The sequence below is a fragment of the Cebus imitator genome, unplaced genomic scaffold (genome assembly GCF_001604975.1).
Source record: "Cebus imitator isolate Cc_AM_T3 unplaced genomic scaffold, Cebus_imitator-1.0 Scaffold34, whole genome shotgun sequence".
Lineage (NCBI taxonomy): Eukaryota > Metazoa > Chordata > Mammalia > Primates > Cebidae > Cebus > Cebus imitator.
Window position 1 is genome coordinate 1,902,652 of NW_016107349.1, and position 21,909 is coordinate 1,924,560.

At 38.8% G+C, this 21,909-nt stretch overlaps 1 pseudogene; it reads right to left on the reverse strand.

Moving 5' to 3' along the window:
* Positions 1-4,956: 4,956 nt before the first annotated feature.
* Positions 4,957-5,482, reverse strand: LOC108301460 (annotated as a pseudogene).
* Positions 5,483-21,909: the final 16,427 nt, after the last annotated feature.

Sequence of the window (21,909 nt, forward strand, 5' to 3'; positions counted from 1 at the left end):
GTATTGAATTCTGCTAATACTTAATGCAATCAAATTAGAATACCTGTATTGAGTATTGGTAAGGACTTTTAAGGCCTTGGAAACCCGACAACAGATCTGTTTAAGAATCCCCATCAGGTCTCTCAGTTTCTACGTTTATGCCTCTAGTATCAGAAGCTTATTACTTCTCAAGTTTGTCTCTTTTATCACCTGGCAACTGTAGTTTGAAAGCCTTTTTTATGTTAGTGCAAAATCTGGCCTTTTGTAAACTCCGCTCATTTTCCTCTTGGGGCAACACAAAACAAGGCTACTTCTTTTCTGAATGGAATTTCAAATATATAAATGCAATTCAATTTCTATATAATTTCTTTCCTAGCTAAACATTATCTTAGCCCCTTTGAATTTCATATGAATTGGTCTATCTCTTACTGAGTAAATCATCTTCCTGTATGTTAGATATTTTAACACTTGAGTTTATAGAATTACCCTTTTCAGTTCCTATAAATCCTCTGGTTGGCTCCAATTATCATTCACAAGTCTCAGGCACTTGCTAATTTCCTTCCTACAGAAATGTATTTTATTTCCAAAGAAAATGTAAGTATTTTCACCTGTACAGAGCAATGCTTTTTAAAGAGCTTTGTGGGTTTCACACGCAATAAGTCCTTCCTTGATGCTTTTTCTTTTCTTCAATGTTATAATCTTCCAATGTGTTCCCACATTCTACCAACTTGAGATTGCTGGTAGAGATGTTTTATCAATGGGTATGTCTAAAGACATAAAAGCAATATTTCCCAGAAAAGTGTATTTCAACTGTCATCCAGTGAGTGAAATCTTATTAGATGGAGATGGTTTTCTGTAGAATGGTTTTAAAAGGAAAGTTAATGGGCCTGTTGTCAGTGAGCATAAATACTTCATCCAGAAGACGACAATATATTGTATGTGGTTTAAATCACTGGTTTCCAAACTGAGCTTGGCAGGCATCCTGAGAGTTCCTTGGAGTTGTCCACACAAATCACCTTGCTCAACTTTTGTCTCTTTTTTTTTTTTTTGAGGCAGGGTCTTACGTTGTCTCCCAGGCTGGTGCACAGTGGGATGATCACAGCTCACTGCAGCCTCAACCTACCAGGCTCAGGTGAGCCTCCCACCTTAGCTTCTCAAGTTGCTTGGACTACAGGGGCCTGCCACCATGCCTGGCTATTTTTTTGTTATTTCTTGTAGAAACGGGGTTTTGCCATTTTGCCCAGGCTGATTTCAAACTTCTGGGCTCAAGTGATTTTGCCATCCTTGGCTTTCCAAGGTGATGGGATTATAGACTTGAACCACTGGGCCTGGCCTATTTTTTTTGTTTGTTTGTTTGTTTGTTTTTGTTTTGTTTTGTTTGGTTGTTTAATTGGGTTTTGTCATAAGATTTAGTTGAAAAGATGCTAAAATATTTTGAAAACTACTGGAATCTCGAATATTTTGGATACCATTTTAGGATTTTTTTCCTTATAAATAGTGAAATATTTTCATTAAATATCTTGCTAAACCTGGGATCCTTTGTGGCATTGAAGCTTTATGTGTAATGATTAATAAAGATGCCACCTACAAGGGCTAACGATGCTAAAGGAAGAAATAAGGATTGGGAATAGGCAAACTCAGGAACTGCTAGGACCCTGCTGTCATGCAAATGTCCTTGATAATGAAGAAAGGGAAATGAAATTACAGTTCGCATGGTTGTATGGAAACAGAATTGTTCCCATACAGAATGCTTTCTGAAGGTTCCCCAAGGCTGTGCAGCTCTTTAAGTCAGCAAGCCCTTTTTATTTTCAACCACAAAGTGGAAAAAAGCACCCTCTTGTTTCTTTTTCTCTTTCAAGACATCCAAACTGTAAGTATTGTTGAGTCACCTTATCTCTTTTTGAGGAAGGACATACGAGTCCTTTGTAGGTGAATGTAGAAGATTTATCAGGAACAACCACCAAAAAAAAAAAAAAAAAAGGTAGAGAAATGGATCATAACACCATTGGATTTAATATTTTCTTCATTTTACAATGTTCTGTCTTGCTTGACATGCTTACTTTACAAACACTTATATTCCTGGCTTGGAGTTGCTCTCTAAACACCATGGTGCATAATTAATGTCAAGGTGGAAGGCGATTATGCTGCAAATGCTGCTCCCTCAGCTCTAAAAAGCATTTTGAAAGCCAATTTAGGTCACACATGGTTCAGTCTCTTAGAAATTTCTCTTAATTGTTCAGCTAAAGAGAATGCCTCAGGGTGTTTATTACAGACATTCCAACGAGTTGTGGATCCTGGGGTGTGTGAATGTGTTGGAAGGAGAGCATAGTATCTCACTGGGTGCAGCGGGGTGGTTTGTGGCAGGAGAGAGGGACCCCAAGAAGGTTGTGTTTTTTTAAAGCCTTATAGAAATCTAAACAAAAGGACAGAGCAAGGAACATAATTTAGCTAAAAAGTGTATGAGAAGTTGTGCACTGATTTTAAGAAGAAAACTGTTCTTATTTTCTTCACCCGAGTAAGCTTCTGAGGTCGACATGGCAAGGAAGCAGATACAAAATGCATTTTTAAAAAATTGTATTTGGGCTCTCAGGTACATGTGCACGTCCTGCATCCTGCAGGATTGTTTCATAAGTACATACATGCCATGGTGGTTTGCTGTCTCTATCCCCCCACCCCCGCCCATTGCCTACATCAGGCATTTCTTCTGGCGTTATCCCTCCCCCTCCTCCCTGCCCCCCACCTTCCCTCCCTCTTCTCTACCCCCAACCTAGCCCTGTGAGTGTTGTTCCCTTCCCTGTGCCCAAGTGTTCTCATTGTTCATCACCCGCCTATGAGTGAAAACATGTGGTGTTTTGTTTTCTGTTCTTGTGTCAGTTTGCTGAGAATGATGGTTTCTAGATTCATCCATGTTTCTACAAAGGACACAAACTCATCGTTTTTTATGGCTGCATAGTATTCCATGGTGTATATGTGCCACATTTTTTTTGTCCAGTCTATCATCGATGGGTATTTGGGTTGGTTTCAGGTCTTTGCTATTATAAACAGCACTGCAATGAACATACGTGTGCATGTGACTTTATGATAGAATGATTTATAATCCTTTGGCTATATACCCAGTAATGGGATTGCTCGGTCAAATGGAATTTCTATTTCTAGATCCTTGAGGAATCGCCACACTGTCTTCTACAATGGTTGAACTAATTTACACTCCCAACAGTGTAAAAAAGTGTTCCTTTATCTCCACATCCTCTCCAGCATCCGTTGTCTCCAGATTTTTTAATGATCGCATTCTAACTGCCATGAGATGGTATCTCAATGTGGTTTTGATTTGCATTTCTCTAATAATCAATGATGATGAACATTTTTTCATATGTTTGTTGGCTGCATATTTGTCTTCTTTTGAAAAGTATCTGTTCTTATCCTTCACCCACTTTTAAATTTTTTTTTTTTTTCTTCTTCCTGTACATCTGCTTTAGTTCTTTGTAGATTCTGGATATTAGCCCTTTGTCTGGTGGGTAAATTGCAAAAATTTTTTTCCCATTCTATTGGTTACTGGTTCACTCTAATGATATTTCTTTTGCTATGTGGAAGCTCTTAAGTTTAATTAAATCCCATTTGTCTATTTTGGCTTTTGTTGCCATTGCTTTGGTGTTTTAGTCATGAAGTCCTTGCCTGTGCCTATGTCCTGAATGGTTTTGCCTAGGTTTCTTCTATTGTTTTTATGGTGTTAGTTCTTATGTTTAACTCTTTAATCCATCTGGAGTTAATTTTTGTATAAAGCATAAGGAAGGGGTCCAGTTTCAGCTTCCTGCATATGGCTAGCCAGTTTTCCCAACACCATTTATTAAACAAGGAATCCTTTCCCCATTGCTTCTTTTTGTCAGGTTTGTCACAGATTTATGGTTATAGTTGTGTGGCATTGCTTCCGAGGCCTCTGTTCTGTTCCATTGATCTATATCTCTGTTTTGGTACCAGTACCATGCTGTTTTGATTACTGTAGCCTTGTAGCATAGTTTGAAGTCAGGTAGCATGATGCCTCCAGCTTTGTTTTTTTTGCTTAGAATTGACTTGGCTATGTGGGCTCTCTTTTGGTTCCATATGAAGTTTAAAGTGGTGTTTTCCAGTTCTGTGTGAAGAAGGTCAATGGTAGCTTGATGGGGATAGCATTGCATCTATAAATTACTTTCAGCCGTATGGCCATTTTCATGATATTGATTCTTCCTAACCATGAGCATGGAATATTTTTCCATGTGTTTGTGTCCTCTCTTATTTTCTTGAGCAGTGGTTTGTAGTTCTCCTCGAAGAGATCTTTTACCTCCTTTGTTAGTTGTATTCCTAGGTATTTTATTCTCTTTGTAGCAATTGTGAATGGGAGTTCACTCTTGATTTGGCTCTCTGTTTGTCTATTATTGATGTATAGGAATGCTTGTAATTTCTGCACATTGCTTTTGTATCCTGAGTCTTTGCCACAGTTGCTTATCAGCTTAAGGAGGTTTTGGGCTGAGATGATGGGGTCTTCTAAATATAGGATCATGTCGTCTGCAAATAGTGACAATTTTACTTCTTCCTTTCCTAATTGAATGCCCTTTATTTCTTTTTCTTGCCTAATTACTCTGGCTAGAACTTCCAATACTATATTGAATAGGAGTGATGAGAGAGAACATCCTTGTTTTGTCCATTTAAAGGGAATGCTTCTAATTTTTGCCCATTCAGTCTGATATTGGCTGTGGGCTTGTCGTAAATAGCTTTTCTTTTCTTTTTTTTGTTGTTGTTATTTAGTCTTTATTTCATAATCATGAACTTAACTGAACTCTGCAATCCATCTAGGCATGGAAGGGAACAAGTAAAAAATGGAACTCAAAGGGAACTGCAGCGAGAGCACAGATTTTAGGATACTGTGAGCAAATGGGGTGGAGGGGTGCTCTCCTGAGCTGCAGAAGGAATGGTCTTGTGGTTAAGATAAAACACAAGTCAAACTTATGAAAGTTGTCCTCAGTCAGCAATGGTGATCTTCTTGCTGGTCTTGCCATTCCTGGACCCAAAGTGCTCCACGGCCTCCACAATATTCATGCCTTCTTTCACCTTGCCAAAGACCACGTTTGCCATCCAACCACTCAGTCTTGACAGTGCAGATGAAAAACTGGGAACCGTTTGTGTTGGGTCCAGCATTTGCCATGGACAAGATGCCGGGACCTGTATGCTTTAGGATGAAGTTCTCATCATCAAATTTCTCCCCGTAGATGGACTTGCCACCAGTGCCATTATGGCGTGTGAAGTCACCACCCTGACACATGAACCCTGGAATAATTGTGTGAAAGCAGGAGCCCTTATAACCAAATCCTTTCTCTCCAGTGCTCAGAGCACAAAAGTTTTCTTCTGTCTTTGGAAACTTGTCTGCAAACAGGTCGAAAGAGACGGGGCCCAAGGGCTCACTGTCAATGGCAGTGTGGAAAAACAGGGTGGGGTTGACCATGACTAATACTAGAAGGCTCCAGGTGGCGGCAGCATCTGCAAAGCCAATAGCTTTTAGTTTCTGGAGATATGTTCCATCAATACCTAGTTTATTGAGAGTTTTTAGCATAAAGTGCTATTGAATTTTGTCAAAGGTCTTCTCTGCATCTATCGAGATAATCATGGGGATTTTTGTCTTTGGTTCTGTTTATGTGGTGTATTATGCTTATAGATTTGTGTATGTTGAACCAGCCTTGCATCCCTGGTATGAAGGCTACTTGATCGTGGTGAATAAGCTATTGATGTGCTGTTGGATTTGGTTTGCCAGTATTTTATTGAAGATCTTTGCATTGATGTTCATCACGGATATTGGTATGTAGTTTTCTTTTTCAGTTGTGTCTCTGCTAGATTTTGGTATCAGGATGATGTTGTTCTCATAGAAAGAGTTAGGGAGGATTTCCTCTTTTTGTATTGCTTGGTATAGTTTCAACAGGAATGGTACCAGCTCCTCTTTGTATGTCTGGTAGAATTCAGCTGTGAACCCATCTGGACCTGGACTTTTTTTAGTTGGTAGGCTGTTAATTGCTGCCCCAACTTCAGACCTTGTTATTGGTCTATTCAGGGTTCCAACTTCTTCTTGGCTTAGTCTTGGGAGTGTGCAAGTGTCCAGGAATTTATCTGTTTCTTCCAGATTTACTGGTTTATGTGTATAGAGTTGTTTGTAGTAATGTCTGATGGTAGTTTGTATTTCTGAGGAATTGGTGGTCATCTCTCCCTTTTTTTAAATTGCATTTATTCTATTCTTCTCTCTTTTCTTTTTTATTAGTCTAGCTAGCGGTCTATTTTGTTGAACTTTTCAAAAAACCAGTTCCTGGATTTATTGATTTTTTTGAAGTTTTTTTTTGTGTCTCTATCTCCTTCAGTTCTGCTCTGATCTTAGATATTTCTTGTCTTCTGCTTGCTTTTGAGTTTTTTGATCTTGCTCCTCTAGCTCTTTCAATTTTAATGATAGGGTGTTGATTTTAGATCTTTCCTTGTTTCTTATGCCGGCATTTATTGTTATAAATTTCCCTCTAAACACTGCTTTAAGTGTGTCCCATAGGATCTGGTACATTGTGTCTCCATTCTCATTGTTTTCAAAGAACATTTTTATTTCTGCCTTCATTTCATTGTTTATCCATTCATCATTCAGGAGCAAGTTGTTCAGTTTCCATGTGATTGTGTTGTTTTGGGTGCTTTTCTTAATCCTGAGTTCTATTTTGATTGTGCTGTGGTCTGAGAGGGTGTTTGTTATGATTTTTGTTCTTTTGCATTTGCTGAGGAGTGATTTACTTCCAATTATATGGTCAATTTTGGAGTAAGTGCAATGTGGTGCTGAGAAGAATTTGTATTCTGTACATTTGGTGTGAAGTGTCCTGTAAATGCCTGTTAGGTCTGCTTGGTCCAAATCTGCATTCAAGTCCTGGATATGCTTATTGACTTCCTGTCTCGTTGATCTGTCCAATATTGTCAGTGGAGTGTTAAAGTTTCCCACTATTATTGTGCGGGAATCTAAGTCTTTTTGTAGGTCTTTAAGAACTTGCTTTATGTATCTGAGTGCTCCTGCATTGGGTGCATAAATATTTAGGATAGTTAACTCTTCTTGTTGCATTGATCTTTTTACCATTATATAGTACCCTTCTTTGTCTCTTTTGATCTTTGTTGGTTTAAAGTCCATTTTATCAGAGACTAGGATTGCTACCCCTGCTTTTTTTTGCTCTCCATTTGCTTGGTAAATCATCTTCCATCCCTTTATTTTGAGTCTATGTGAGTCTTTGCATGTGAGATGGGTCTCCTGAATATAGCACACCAATGTGTCTTGACTTTTTATCCAGTTTGCCAGTCTGTGTCTTTTGATTGGGGCATTTAGGCCATTTACATTCAACATTAATATTGCTATGTTTGAATTTGATTCTGCCATTTTGTTACTGGCTGGTTGTTTTGCCTGTTAATTGACATGGCTCCTTCATTGCATCATTATTCTTTACCATTTTGTACATTTTTGCAGTGGCTGGTATTGGTAGTTCCTTTTGCTGTTTAGTACTTCCTTCAGTAGTTCCTGTCAGGCAGGTCTTGTAGTGTCGAAATCTCTCAGCAATTGCTTGTCCATAAAAAGTTTTATTTCTCCTTCACTTATGAAGCTTAGTTTGGCCAGATACGAAATTCTGGGTTGAAAGTTCTTTTCTTTAAGGACATTGAATATTGGCCCCCACTCCCTTCTAGCTTGCAGGGTTTCTGCCAAGAGATCCGCTGTGAGTCTGATGGTCTTTCCTTTGTGGGTGACTTGACCTTTCTCTTTGACTGCCCTTAGGATTTTTTCCTTCATTTCAACCCTGGTAATCTAACAACTATGTGCCTTGGGGTTGCTCTTCTTGAGGAATATTTTTGTGGTATTCTCTGTATTTCCTGGATTTGAATGTTGGCCTGCCTCTTTAGATTAGAAAATTTCTCTTGGATAATATCTTGAAGAGTGTTTTCCAACTTGGATTCATTCTCCTCATCACATTCAGGTACACCGATCAAGCGTAGATTAGGTTTTTTCACATGATCCCATGGTTCTTGGAGGCTTTGTTCATTTCTTTTACTCTTTTTTCTCTAATCTTTCCTTCTCATTTTATTTCATTGATTTGCTCTTCTATCTCTAAAATCCTTTCTTCTGCTTGATAGATTTGGCTGTTGAAACTTAGGTATGCCTAGCGGAGTTCTCGTGCTATGTTATTTAGCTCCATTAAGTCATTTATGCTCTTCTCTAAGCTGGTTATTCTAGTTAGCATTTCATCTAACCTTTTTTCAAGGTTCTTAGTTTCTCTGCATTGGGTTAGAACATGGCCTTTTAACTCAGAGAAGTTTGTTATTACCCACCTTTAAAGCCTGCTTCTGTCAATTCGTCAGATTAATTCTCTGCCTTTTTTTGTTCCCCTGATGGTGAGGAGTTGTGATCCCTGGGAGGAGAAGAGGTGTTCTCTTCTTTGATGGTTTCATCCTTTTCGCACTTTTTTTTTTTCCCATCTTTGTGGATTTATCTCCCTTTAATCTTTGAAGTTGGTGATTTCAGGAGGAGTCTCCGAGTGGACTTTTTTTTCTGTTGATGTTGGAGCTGTATCTTTTTTGGCCTGTAGAGGGCGTTGCTGGGCTCTCTTGAGTTCAGTCAGGATGTTGGGTGGGTGGTCCTTCCCTGGAGTTTGTTTGCAGGTGAGATTGGCCCCTCCTTCCTAATGGCGTCTCTCCCAGACCTCATTTGGGGTCAAGCTGGTGTATTTGCTGCCTAGCTCTCTAGCAATGGCTTCAGTTTGAGCTCTGTGGAAGTTGGGCCGCCAGGCCTTATGGTCTGTTTCTCTGCTTTCAACTCGGCCTCCCTCCGTGGGATGGTGAGTCCCACTGGCGTTCATCCAAACTCCCGCCCAGGGCCCTGCGGCAACTTGCTGGGCCCGCCTGTAGCCCTGCTCAGATTTGCATCAACTACCCAGGGCGCCACACTGTCTGGCAGCACTCTCGTGAACCGTGGTTGCAGGAGAGATGAGGTAAGCACGGATCTGAAACAGAGCACCGAGGGGATTAATTCCCCTGACCCTCTGAGCCAAGCCGGTTGCATGTTCCAGGTGGGGATGTTGGCCCGGGCACCCCGGCTTAATTTGGCCCCTGGGCGGCTCACACCCTGCGGCTCCTTCCCTGGGCCTAAATTCAGCGCCCTGTCAGTCCTGCAGACACTCAACCCGGCACCTCGTGAAGTCTTCTAGCCCTCTGAGTCTCATTCGCTGGGAGCTGCATTCGGGTGCTGGCTTCTCTGTTCCAAAATACATTTTTAAGTGGACCGTTTCTTTTATTTTCGGTTGTCATTTGCTTCTCTTTCTGAGTTTGCTGCTGGTTGGGGTAGGCTGACAAAGCTTGCAACGTCAGTCAATGTAGTCAACCTGATGAAAAAATCTCTACTAAAACTACAAAAAAATTAGCTGGGCATGGTGGCGCGTGCCTGTAATCCCAGCTGCTCAGGAGGCTGGGGCAGGAGAATTGCTTGAACCCAGGAGGCGGAGGTTGCGGTGAGCCGAGATCGCGCCATTGCACTCCAGCCTGGGTAACAAGAGCGAAACTCCGTCTCCAAAAAAAAAAAAAAAAAAAGAAAAAAAAAAAAAAAAACCTATACTAAAAAAAAAAAAAAAAAAAAAAAAAAAAACTCAAGCTTCTTTTGGCATCTATGGTCATTAAGCCTGGAGCCAGAAAATGCTCTGTGCTAGGGGTGATAGTTAATGTTCGTGGTGGAGAAAGGAAAGAGATAGAGGATTGCACCAACTTATAGTAGGATAGCCCTAGACCATATCTCCTTCCCTCCAGCTCTTCCTTACCAGCTCCATCGTATAATACACGCTATGTCGCCATGCATTTCTTTTAAATTATAAATAAACTTAATAAATGCTTCTCCTTCACCATGTGTGTAAAGCAGGTAATTAAAAAGTGGAACCTACAACTGGGATTCTTTAGCAAGGAACTTGGTGCGGGAGGGCCCCCAGGTGAAACCTGTAAAGAAGTGAGGGAAGCAGGAGACTGGGGAAAAAGCTCTGCTTGATTCCACAAGAAGCTCTGGACTTTGGCACCACGTGCCTGCCCTACTTTGAGGCAAGGAAGCTAGCACTTTATATTCTAATATCCATCCATCATTGGCGATGGACTGCCAGTGAAAGAGGAGCAAAACCTCTCAAGCATTTTTAGGGGGTGGCTCCACTCGGGTTTCTAAAGGGAGTTCTCATGAGAAGAATGCATCTGTGAGCTGCTATTAGTCAGACTCAGAACAGCCGGAGGATGAAGGCACTACCATCAGGTAAAGCAAATCTTCCCAACAAGGCCAAGAGCATTAATTACACCATGAAAAATATCCATTTTGTTAGCAATTTGTTTATGACAGGAATACCCCAGGACACAGAAAAGCTAAATCTTCATGTGAAGAGAATTACTGGGGATACGGGGCAGGGGTTTCTGTCCCACACAGTTTTCTGTCTGTATCTTTAGTTTTAGTTTTATGAAACCCTACAGCAAACATTCACTGTAAGGGGCAAGATAATGTTTTATACTTTGTAGGCCAGATGTTCTCTACCAAGCTTTGCTGTTTTAGCATTAAAACAGCTATATGACAGCTATATAGAACACATATAAACTAATGGGTAAGGCTGTGTTCTAGTAAAGCTTTATTTACAAAATCAGGTTGTGGGCTGGATTTGGCCAGCAGGCTACAGCTTTCTGATCCCAATATAGGAGATAATGCAGAGAAGAATGATCACTTTTTAATTCATCTAACATAGTATTAACTTTTCACTTCCAGCAAAAAGTTTGTAACTAACATTTTTTCCAATCTGGGTTAAGAGCATATGCTTTGCAGTCATAAAGACCAGAATTGTACTTCTGTCTCTTTCTAGGTCACCCATTTCAGAGGGTCATTTTGAGGAATATATAAAAGAATATATTTAATGCACTTAGATTATATTTAATGCTGGCACTAAATAAGTGCCTCATAAATGGTACTTTGTTATTATTGTTGTTCTTTCCCATGGGACATTGTTTTATAATTACTTCCCTGGAATAATCACTGTTTTTATTCAGTGTCTGGTTTACTTCTGAGGCCTTATGAGTTTGATAATTAAGTTTTGCAGAATAAATGTGGCTACAAAAGGAAAGCCCTGTTTTCTCACATTGGGATAAAAACCAAGACCTGTGCTTTGTGATTTTCTGATTTCTCTGTTCCTTTTGCTTGGCAGAGAAAGATGGGATAAAGATTTATAAAATAGATCCTCATCTAAGAGATGGAATTGATGTTGCGGAGGAATTAAACTAGATGGGAGGCTAGTAGAAAACTGCATGTATAAATGGATCCTATTTGCTATAACAAATAATTACCAGAGGGGCAAAATGAGAATGACCTGTGATAGCATCTTACTTTGGTCTTTTTTATGATCACCACTTGCCTCAATGACTCACTAAATGCCTGAATGAGTTTCAAACTCCATTGGGTGTAAGTCAAACCAATTTCCACTTGTTTCATTTACCTTCCAATACAGCATGTAGGCAAGACTTGGAATGGGGGCTTGATTTAAAACAGCTGTCTCTCTCTGTTTCTCAGGGAGGAAAAAAATGTGAGCCAAAATTTTTCTTGCCTCTAAGGAGCCTGTGAAGTTGGCCCTTGTTCCAGGGAAGAAGCTGGAAGGCCCAGCCCTGCTGATACAGATTCATTGAGGAAGTATATTCCTCAGAGGCAAGCCATCCATCATTACTCACTGGCTGGGCTTTCCCTTCCCAGACGACTACATAATGTCCAAGTTGGACATACAATTTTGCATTATCCCAGGGGAAACAAATGGCACACCTTCCGTAGGTTAAATGGATTGGGCCATCCAAGAAAATCTGTTTTATGGAACCACTTGGCTTACTGAACAGCCTCATGTTACAGATAAATGAAATCCTACAGCAAAGGAGCCAAACCTGCATTTTAGTTATTTTTGCAGAAGTAGACCCATCTGTTGCCAGAAAAAGTTCAGCTTCATGATAATGGAGTTTTAGAACACTAGACTGGGAATATCCTTTGCTTTTCTAATAAGATCCCAATTTCTCATTATGGCTATAAACACCTCAGCCTTTTGTTACTTTTCTTCATATGCTTACTCTCTAGCTACATTGGTTTCTCTTTGTCCCTCAATTCTATCAGGTGTGTGCCATTCCAAGAACTCTGCACCTGCTCTTCCCTTGCCTGGAACATATTTTCCTCAAGTATGCACAGGACCTTTGTGATCATTGATTCAGCTAAATGATGCTTTTTTGGAGCAGTTTTTTTTTTTTTTTTTTTTTGGTGAAAAATCCCTCTAAAGAGGTACCCACATCACTCTCTGGTACATTATCCTAGATTTTTATCTTTATAATACTCTTTATTATCTAGGACTCTCTTATTTGTTTACTTACTTATGGTAACATAAGTTTTATGAGAGCACTGTCCTTTTCTGTCTTCATCTTTAGCTTTCAGAATAATGTCTGATAGAAGATGATGCTTCTTAAGTAATATTTGATGAAAGAATGAATCAGATAATCTGGATCATCTTCAAAAGTAGTCCTGTAAAAATTGGAAATTTTCTTTTTTTTTTTTTGAAGGTATCTCTGTTTTATTATTTTTTTCCCATTTATTTTATTGCATTTTAGGTTTTGGGGTACCTGTGAAGAACATGCAAGATTCTTGCATAAAATTTTCATATTCTTTACGAGTCTCAGTTTTCCAAAATGATGGGATTGGAATATTGTGGAATTTATATACTTATATTTTTGATTCCATGGGGCTTTTTCTTTAACTGATTTCAAATTTTGCTGGCCATTAGAAAATATAAAGTTGGGATCAGGAGTTAGTACTCTGCATCTTTCACTATGGCTGTGTCCTCACAATGCCAACATAACCAATTAATTATATCAGTTCTGTTATTTGACATCACAAAAACCTGTTTGTTTTCAGGTTTTATAAACATAATTCAAAAAAATAGGATTACAATGGAATAGTTTATCCTTAAAATCTTGGGATATGAGATACAAATATTAACTTTCTCAATTGTTACCAGGTTATTTTTCATTGAGAAATGACCTTTAGTGATGATGGTAAAATGCGGGATGCTCACTAGAGCTTATGTCAATAACATTTAAGAAATGACCAGCTTTGACTTCATTTCTGGTTATTTGAAGACGACAGAAAACCTCTCCTAACACACATCCCCACACATAGTATCAGCCCTGTCATTTATCTTGAAGATCACACTTTTATCAGCAGGGTGTTGAATTTCTCTTTCTAGAAAACTGTAGTTGTCTTACTTAGTTGCTCACTTCTGTGCAGCATCACATGCTGTGTGGTGGTGGTTGATATTATTTGGTTGACTCCATTCATTCACACTTTTTATTCCATGCACATAGGAGTGTGTATAATAATAGAAACAAAATCATTTTAATCAGTATATTTCATTGTTACTCACTGATGTGGTTTGGCTGTGTCCCCATCCAAATCTCATCTTGAATTGCAGCTCCCATAGTTACTACATGTCATGGGGAGGAACCTGGTGGGAGGTAATCGGATCACAAGAGTGGGTTTTTCCCATGCTGTTCTTGTGATAATAAGTCTCATGAGACCTGATGGTTTTACAAAGGGAAGCTCCCCTGCACAAGTTCTCTTGCCTGCCACCTTGTAAGACGTCCCTTTGGTCTTCTTTCATCTTCCACCGTGATTGTGAGGCCTCCCCAGCCATATGAAACTGTGAGTCCATTAAACCTCTTTTTCTTTATAAATTACCCAGTCTCAAGTATATATTTACTAGCAGCATGAGAACAGACTAATACACTCACAAATATTTGTTAAGTGTCTACTATGCTCAGCACTTTGGGGAATATAGACAAGAAAGTAGATGACATGGACCCTGCCCTGATTTATACTTTATATTAGATGTAATAAACATTAATTAAATATCTATTGCTTACTAGGCATCAGTGGTACACTTTTCTATTAGTTTTGTCATTTACTCCTCAAAACCGTTATGCTTCAAAGGTGTTACTGTCCGAATCTGGCAGATGAGAAAATTGAAGGTTAAAAGTTTTTCCAGTTTTCCCAAGATTAAATTATGTTAAAACTAGAACTTAAAATTAGTTTTCTAATTCTAAGTCCGGTGCCTACTTCATTAGATTACAGAAAGACAAATGATATACAGCATTAGTGAAATGACTATAGAACAAGGCAAGCTACTTTAAGAACAGCAGAGGAGGAAAAACAGGTACTTTAATATCCTTACTTTGGAGAGATGAGTGCATTAGTCAGGGTTTTTCAGAGAAACAGAACAAATAGGAGATCTATCTATCTACCTATCTACCTACCTAACAACCTAACAATAGGGAGAAAGAAAGGGAGAGGGAGAAGGAAGTATGTATTACAAGGAATTGGCTCATACAATTATGAAGCCCGAGAAATCCCAAGATCTGCTGCTGGTAAGCTGGTGACCTAGGAAAGTTGATGGTGTAATTCTACTCTGAATGCTGTCAGGCTTGAAATCCAGAAAGAGCCAATGTTTTAATTCACCTCCAAAGGCAGGAAAGAACTGATGTCCCAGCCCAAGGCCGTTGGGCAGGAGTTAATGTCTAACCTATGGGAAGGCCATCGTTTTTGGCTTTTTTTCAGGCCCCAGGTGACTAAAGGAAGACCACTCATGCTGGGAAGCGCAATCTATTTTACTCAGTCTATGGTTTCAAATGTTAATTCTCATCCAGAACCACCCTCACAGACCCAACCAGAATAATTCTCCCCCAGTGTCTGGGTACCCTACAGTCTAGTCAAGTGGACACATAAAATCACAGTGGGTTTGCCTTACTTTCTCTTTATATATATTCATCACAATAGCTCATATCATAGTTGTTTTTGCATTAAGGTTCTTACATCAAGATTTAAAAATATTGAGTTACAGGTTTGCTTTTGTTTGTTTTACTTCTGACATCCATTCTCCTTTTATAATAATTTCTGACATCTTTCTATGAAGTTATCTCTCTTTAATGGACTGTTTTTAGAAGGATTGTAAGCCAAGGTGGCTCCACTTTTCTCTATCAGAAAGGCAGACATGTGAACCAAGCTAACCTCAACAGACTCTCTCTGGGACTGGGAATCCTGAATAAAGCAACACAGGTGGGACAAGTGATAGTATGCAACTATTCCAGTGGCAGAGGCTCTTTGAGAACTTTCTGCTGCTTAGATACCTGAAACTGCCAAATGTTAAGTCTGGTTTCTACCCTCTCATCAAGATCCTTTTTGCTTAAGTTAGCCACATTTGTTTCTGTTGCTTGCAATGAAAGCATCCTATTCAGGTACAAAAGCATTATGTGGTTCCCCAGCCTTTTCTATCTAGTCTCAGTGGGGATGTACATCAACTTTTAAATTTGCCACTGGGATGAGTTTCCCATAAGATTAAGGATTCATCTGAAGCTTGGACTGCCACTGAGAATTTTGTAGCAAAGCTATTTTCTGAAGTGCTTTCATTTTCACATTATCAAATTTGGCTTCCTTTGACTTGCATGGTCTCTCCATCCTGACACCAGGATTAAAGCCATTATTTTTGCTTAATCTTAAACTTCTTACAATACTCACTTTTCAAGTGGGATTCCTGGGGTTATTTAACCTTCCATATTGTCTGCTTTAACAAGGATTAAAATAGCTGATTGTACACAGTTTTTCTATACCTTGGTAGAGTTTGGGTACAGTTAAGAACCCATCACCAAACCTCTCCCTCCATGATGAAGAAGCAAAGACCACAAGAGACGAAGTGACTAGATGAGAATTTAACAGTGTGGAAGAGGATCCAGGAACCTAATGTTTTCTCCTTAGTTGGCATTAACAACAACCCGACTGTGCAGTGTTAATCTCTCTTCCTTTCTCTTTCTTGCTGACTTATATACAACTTCTAGAAGGCTGTGGGGTGTTCCGCAGCCAGACTCCAGCACTGGTGAATTGCATGATATATTTTAGAACTGAATCCACTCAGGAACATGGGCCAGAAACCAGCAGCAGCATCTGTTTTATAAAACCATAGCATGCCTGCCATTTTTTCCATTGTTCTGCTTTGTGTTGGCAGATGAAAACATTCCCTTCTGGCAGTTTCATTTTGCTCTTTTCTAGCTTTACAAATCCGCAAGTTCTGTCTGGGTTCTCTCCGATTGTTATCAAGTGGATCTCAACATTGCTGCTTTTTTTGTACTCAGCATATTACAGCTCTGTCTCTCCATTCTCTTTGGCTCCTGTTTTAGCAGTGTTGATACTATCAGTACCCAGTCTCATCCTTACTTTTCTCTTATGCATATAGAGTGTATCATGGATAAACCTTCAGCTGTTACAATCACATCGGCAAACATTTAATGCTGCCTTTTATAACCCGAACATGGTTGTTATTCCTCTCACGTTTCATGCTTCAGTGGTGGTTGTAAGTTCCCTGCTGTATTCTAATGGCCTGTTCAGACACTTAATCCTCATAGTCACTGGGACATCACATATTGCTAAGGTCAGAATTTTCCCTTCTGTGAAATTGTGCCGTTTTACTCCTTAAGATATACTATGTGCTCAGGGTAAATGCTTTAAACAAATTCAAGTAACTTGCCTCTCTTACTTGAAAATATTCGCAGGTTTACAGGGCCAATTCACAGATTTTCTGACCCATCCAGAAAATGAATGAGTCCCTACTCAAAGTCCTCACAAGTGTTGCTTCTTCATTGTCTGTTTCCCACCCTTGCCTCATATCTAATAGCATCTATAACACATTTATCTTTTTTTGAGTATACGTTTATGCTTTTATTCTCAGGAACTACATTTGGCATTGCAAGTCAAGCATAGGAAACATTTTTATATGAGAATTTTCAACAACCTGATTTAATTTGGGATAATTTTCATCTTTATACCTCTGAGGCAGGAATGAGTGTTTTCTTTTCAACTCCACGTTTCTATTCCCATAAGGAAGGTGAGAAAATGTCTTTTTCTTGAAAGTGGCTGTGGGAGGTCAATGGGTGTCCAAATTTCTCAAATTTGTTTAATCCCTTGTAGATATTCACCCCAGGATTATAATAATCTCATCTTCTCCTTTCCAAGACTCTCTTCCTTTTTCTTCTGTGCCTTGGATTGCAGACAACTTCTACCTTACTTGCTTTTTTTGATCTTCTCTCTTCTAACACGCGGAGCCCAGCTTCCCTCTGTCTACAAATGTGCTCATGGTTTTTCTTATTAAAAAACCCACTTCTCAAGGCCTCTGCTCTTATTTTCTGTTTACCACCTACTGATTGATATTTGAGCCTGTACTCAACATGGGAAAGGGCACCTCAGAGAGATGGAAGGTCAAGGACAGAACCTGGAGGCAAGATGAAAAAGATCCTGTTTCTCAGAATTGAGTGCAATGGTAGGACTTTCAGTTTTAAAGAAAATTGAAAGCAAAGCAAAAGTCTGACTTGCTACACAGAGAAAACTGAACAGACAGGATGGACCAGTGCTTTCTCTGATATCACCGCTCCCGAGATTTCTTCATTGTCCAAGTAATGATTAGAAAACTTAAGACTCCGTGAATGTGTGGGATGGTTTCAACAACCCTTGGGTGGCTACCTTTTAAGTGGACCCTTGGTTTATCTAGAAACACTAGTCACCATCTGCAAACCTCTCTGGTTTATTGATTTTACTGTATACTTCTTGTTAATTGCTTTGCCTAACAGACATGGTTGCCTCTGTCTCAGCAATATACAGTCTGAAAAAATGTTTCTTGTCTGTTGGACACATATAAATGGAATCCAGCTTTATTTTGGAACCACGAAAGTGGGAATGTGCATAAAAAATAAAATTTGATGGGTAAAATTTAGAATGGCCATGTTCAGATGTGGCTCTGTTTAAGTCAGATGTTTGTTTAACAATCATTTATCTTTCTTTCTGACTTAAAGTGTCTCCAGTTGAAATTCCTGCTTCTCCACTTAAGCATGGCAGTGTCAGGTTATAGCCTCTTCAGATATTTACCCACGATATCATAGATTACTTTTTATTCTAATACTCAATATGTAGAATCCATGTGAGCAAAGACCCTCAAAGCCCATGACCAATGAGCCTGGCTCATGGGAAGTAATAGTTTGATGACTCAGAATATGGACTCTTGTGCCAGATTTCCAAAGTGGAAACCTAGCCCTTCACTTACTAGTTTTTTTTTAACCTGAATCAAGTTACTTTACCCTTTATGCCTTATTTTCTTCATTTGTAAAACAGTAACGATAGTGATTTTTTCATCAGATTGTTGTGTGAAGGTAAAGTGAATTAACATGTGCATTGTGTTTAGCACAACATTGTGAAGTAGTAATTTCAAGCTGTTATTGTTTGTATTATTTTTATGGATGAGTGTCAAAAAAGATATCAAGAGTACCTGATGGGTTTGAAAGTAACTTTCTAGGACAAAGAACAGAATTCATAGTGGCAAACCACCAGTCGATCTCATTCTTCTCTGTTATACTCTCCACTCCCCCTATATGTCATAAGTTGTGGGTAATTACATTGCTTTCTTGGAAGATGGCTAGAATGGAAAGGTAATTAAATGATTCTGTGCTGGGAAAGAGGTTTCTTGCATTGTCTACATATCATGAGAAAAATGCTGTAGACTTTTGAGGTAAGCATGGAATGCCCCAATGCCTGTTTCTCAAATGTCTTGTTGCCCCTCACTCACCTCACTGTAGGTTAATAACTGTGAGGCAGTAAACAAGATCCACTTTGGTCTTTTAAATAATCTTAGGGCCTGAAGGGATATAACTATTGTGATGGAAGCCCTGGCACACTGTATTCCCGGGTTAAATTAGTACCAAATCCTGAGCCCTTGGGGCTAACAAGTATAGTTAAGCTTCAAAGATTTTTCTTGTTTATCTTGGAAACAACTTAAGAGGACAGGTGACTAGATAATTCTGGGGATAAATTGGGAATGTCAGTTTCATAGAGTTTTGAATCGTTCTTTTATCTTTCCCCTTCCGTGGATGGATTTTCATCCTTAGAACAAACTCTTGATTTAGAGTTTCTTGTATGTGGGCTTTGGGATTGTTTATATTACATGTTCTATAAAAAAATATTTGGTACATCTCTTCCCTTTCCTGTCCTCTGCCTCAGCTTAATTTCATTTTTCCCTTATGGTGGAAAAATCTGAGTGGCTGTCAGCACTCAATATTGTTTTGTATGGCCATGAGTAATGACGGCACTGATGAGAGGTTTGAGGTCTGCTCAGCTGAACCTTTGAAGCACAGATGTTCCTCTAAGATCTTGCTGAAGCTGGCAAACCTCTTCAATTTTGTAGGCAGAGAGTCTTCCAGCATTTCTCACTTTCCTGCTATTAGAAAGAGTTGGAAATACTGTAGAGGCAGCCTCTCTGGTGAAATTTCTGCATTTTGCTTTCTGACTAGTGGCTTAATATGCAGCTTGACACTTTGAAACCAGCAAGAAGGTCAGTCAGTACTCCATGCTGCACTGTGATTGGAGGTTGATATCTTCTGTCCATCCAGCTCTAACTTTACTTTTACTTTTTCCTCTCAGTTATTACAGATGTGCTGTATTATCACTGTAGTCTACAATAATATATAGGGAGAATTAAATGCTGTTGATGTTCTTTGTCCTGCTGCTCATATCAAAAAGTACATGATATTGAAGCACTCTTGAGACTGCTTTTCAGAGATGAAGACTGTAATCTCCTATCTTTGACATCTAAGTATGGGAAACAGTTTTAGAGAATTGTGTGACCTTCTCTCAAAACCTTGAACTGAATCAAATATGCTTTTGTTGGGAGAAAGATAATGACTGGAACTGAGGTTATCAGAAAATGTGTTACAGACTGTGTTGTCCATACAACACAATGCCCCATTCTTGGGGGAGATGATAAATTCTCCTCCTTTGATGACAATTTTTCCATGCTGATTTTTTCATAAGTTCCATGATAATTTTTCTACGAAATGATTTTTTTTTCTAATTGCATCACTTGTCCTGGTTTGTATTCAGAGGAAGTAAGATGATATATAAAATAAGAATTTGGAGGTCTTTGAGAACTAAAAGTGAACTAAACATGTTAAAAGTTTATGATGAAACTTCATGGGAAGAAGAATCCCAAGTAATTTATGTAGGTGCCCTTTCTTTAAGGAGGTGAAGCATAACTCTCAATGTGAAGTGTGAACTTCACATTGTGACTTCCTTCCAGAAAGTACTGTATAGAAAGGAGGAAAAAGAATAACTACACAGTAGAGAAACCTGAAAATCATTTCAGTTAGCAAATCAGGGTCAACATCAGCAGTCATAAATCATATTGATAGCATGAACCCTTGATATCATATGATGAGAATGACATTTTACCTCTGTGACCTTCCTTTCCCAAACCTATGAAATCCAGTCCAATCATGAGAAAAAATCAGAAAAAATTCCAATAGAGATGCATCCTATAAAACCTGACCAGCACTCCTCAAAACTGTCAAAGTCTTTAAAAATAAAACAAGTGTAACAAATTGTCACCGACAATAGGAGTTTTAAAAAGTCATGACAATTAAATGTAATGTGGGTTCTGGATGGAATCCTGCAACAGAAAAAAAAGAACATTCAATAAGAACTAAGAAAATATGAATAAACTATGAATTATTCTTAATTAAAAAATTTATGATGCACCAGTCATTTCCTCATATCTCAACTGATTTCTCACAGTGAAACTATGTCTTCTTTAAGGGACAGAATATATGGCTGGGAGCTTAATATCCTAAACCTATGCTTAGAAATAGGTAAAGTGACTTGTCCAAAGTTACACATTTCCTGAATAAGCCTAAGACTACACAACAACAGAGAATTGTAGGATTTGCCACAACCCTATGATGATTTATATATTAAATTTTTATTGTCACTGTGACAAATTGCCATAATTGTAGCAGCTTAAAACATCATCCATCTATGATATCACTGTTTGTATGCCAGTATTCCGGGAATAGCATGACTTGGCTGGGTCCTTTTCTCAGAGTCCCTTAAATCTTACATCAAAGATATCAGCAGGGCTACCTTCTTTTCCAGAGGTTCTGGGATGATCTGCCCTTAAGGTCATTTCATTGAAATTTAGTTCCATGTGGTCGTAGAACTGAGATTCCAATTTCCTTGCTGGTTGTACAACAGGAACATTTCTCAAGTCCCAAAGGCCTCCTGCATTCCTCTCCACAATGCCTTCTCCATCGTAAAACAGGAAACGACACAGTAAGTTTTTCTCATGCTTTGAATTTCTTTCACTTCCTCTCTGTTCACATTGCTCTGTCCTCAGCAAGAAGTAAACAGTAATTTTTAAGAGCTCATATGATTATATTGGGCTCCCTGGATAATCCAGCATAAAGTTTCTATCTTAAAGTCAACTAATTAGTAAACCTATATCTACAAAGTCCCTTTTTCCATATAGTGTAACATATTTACAGTATTCAGGGATTAGGGCAGGACATTTTGCAGGGGTGGCATTCTGCCTACCCCAGATTATTAAGAGCATTCTTGGCTCTTAATAATCTGTTTGATGTTGAAGATTACTATCTTCCTATCACCATCTACTACCTCTGATACTCTCTTAGATATATGCATATATTTACATTCAAGGACTGGTCTCAAGTACATCCTAAGGTGGTCAGTTACTTTTGCAATGACTACATTTCAGAATTGTACCATTTCTTTCCCTGAATTCCCATTATCACCATTTTAAATAAAAACAATGCTCCCGTTTTTATGTGTACCAACTACCCAGTGAACCATCCACCTGGCAAGAAATTTCTTTTGAAACCTTGCAATATAATTAAGAAATACTTAAATCCCTGATAAGATTCCTTCTCTCTTTTGCTCTTTCTTTCTCTTAAAGTTAACATCTGTATGATGTTGTTTAGATATATATCCCCTCCAAATCT